The sequence below is a fragment of the Malus domestica genome, chromosome 07 (assembly GCF_042453785.1).
Source record: "Malus domestica chromosome 07, GDT2T_hap1".
Lineage (NCBI taxonomy): Eukaryota > Viridiplantae > Streptophyta > Magnoliopsida > Rosales > Rosaceae > Malus > Malus domestica.
This window is the reverse complement of record NC_091667.1, coordinates 21,023,716-21,025,533: the sequence shown is the minus strand read 5'-3', so window position 1 is coordinate 21,025,533 and position 1,818 is coordinate 21,023,716. Positions and strand designations below refer to the sequence as shown.

General features: G+C 31.8%; 1 non-coding gene across 1 annotated transcript; it reads right to left on the bottom strand.

Moving 5' to 3' along the window:
- Positions 1-315: 315 nt before the first annotated feature.
- MIR159A (microRNA MIR159a) lies at positions 316-484 on the bottom strand. Its single transcript, NR_120868.1, has one exon. It is a non-coding gene; the product is annotated as a microRNA MIR159a (primary transcript).
- Between the last annotated feature and the right edge of the window lie 1,334 nt (positions 485-1,818).

The window sequence follows — 1,818 nt, the reverse complement described above, 5'->3', positions numbered from 1 at the left end:
ATACAGTCAGAAAAAGCGCCATAAATATTCCCCTGGCATATCTGGACAACAGAAAAATCTGGATTTCGTAGATTAACACAAGAAAATGAGAAACTAAATAAAATGTGCTCCGTCCGGATCTGGATATGCATGCTCTTCTACGTATTTCAGGTTAAATTTCTGATGAATCCTGCAGTCACAAAAACCTTCGCAAAGCACACTACAGGTCAGAAATATTTATAGATACATACATACATATAAATAAATGAAGTTTCATAAAGTTAAAAGAATAAATTGAAATAAAATATGAGAGACACAGGACAGTCAAATAGTATTGGAGCTCCCTTCAATCCAAGAAAGGAGAGGAGAAGGAATTCACATCTCCTGGGCCATGCAAACCCTTAAGCTGCGCAGTTTCCTTATCGTGCGCACCTCAGGGGCATCCATGAACCAGCAGCAGTGTAAAACCCTCTCTCCCTCCTGCTTTTGAATCAAAAGGAGCTCCCATTTACTCACACTTTTTACAGATCTACAAACTCCAACACCCCAATAGTAAACAAATACTAAAAGAGATAGGGGACTCATGGGAGTAATGAGATAGAAACCCTAGTTCTAGTTGTGAAGGAGGGTGGTAGTCCTAAAGGGCCTTTAAATAGAGATGGGTGGTGAAAGAGGACCACAGGAGAGGACTGAGAAGTAAATATGGACATTGAAGGGGGGTCTGAAGAAAATCTGAGAGCTAGATTTTCTATTTATTAGTTTCTGACAAAGTTGGATGCATTGGGTTGGTTTTGGGAAGGGATTTTTCAGTATTACTTTTATATTAGGTGGTACAATATGTGTTTTTTAGAAATTATAGGTTATATGTATTAAAAGGTTAATAACAATTGTATAAAAATATGTAATGTACTATCTGTATTTTCGTCACAATTAAAATTTTCTCGATTTTGGAAACAGAGACTGGTACATGGCAGACAAGGGCATCTTTCTACATTTCTCCTTTTGATAAAGGTCAGAAAAATCTGGCTCAGGGATTCAATAGATAATACTTTTAGCTATTCTGAAAGAGAAGGCCGATTCTAGCTTTACAAATAGATAATACTTTTAGTTTGAGATTTCTATCTCGTCATTGTTTATTTTTTAATTAAATCATTTTTTAGTATTTAAAGATTTTATAAAAAAAAAACCAACTAAATATAAAATCATGTAGCCATTTAACAGTTACTTAAATCAAATAAGCACTAAAATTTTGTGAGAGAAAGTTGAAATACTTTTATGAGTCTTCTCGATTTCTAGAATGATGAACTACAATGACGAAACCACTAACTAGTCATCTTTTTCAAAAAATAAAAAAAAAATAAAAAATCAAATAAGCACTAAAATTTTGCCCAAGTAAATCGAATAGTTAAATAATTTATTTTTTTTGGCAAATTTAATCTTTATAGGATGAATTAAAAAGTAACGTTGTTATATACGTGCAACATTATAAATAAGAAATAGAGCCCAGTATATAGAACGAATAAGTCTGATTGAGAAGAAGATAAGTGGGATAAAAAAGAAGTTAGCTTTTGCTAATGTGAATAATAGTAAATGGGTTAACAAAGCAAAGAATTAACGGAATCATAAATTTGGGGTTTGTTAAGCTATATATGTTAATTATGTGTTACGATTTTCTTAATTGATGTAAAATCTCTATAATTTAACGCTGCACAATGAAGCTGGTGGTGATATATAAAAGGTTTATTATAATGAAACTTCACATATTGTTAAATACATATCACATACTTAATACACTTCACATTTACTTTTTTAATTAAAACTTATCGTAATACACTCTCA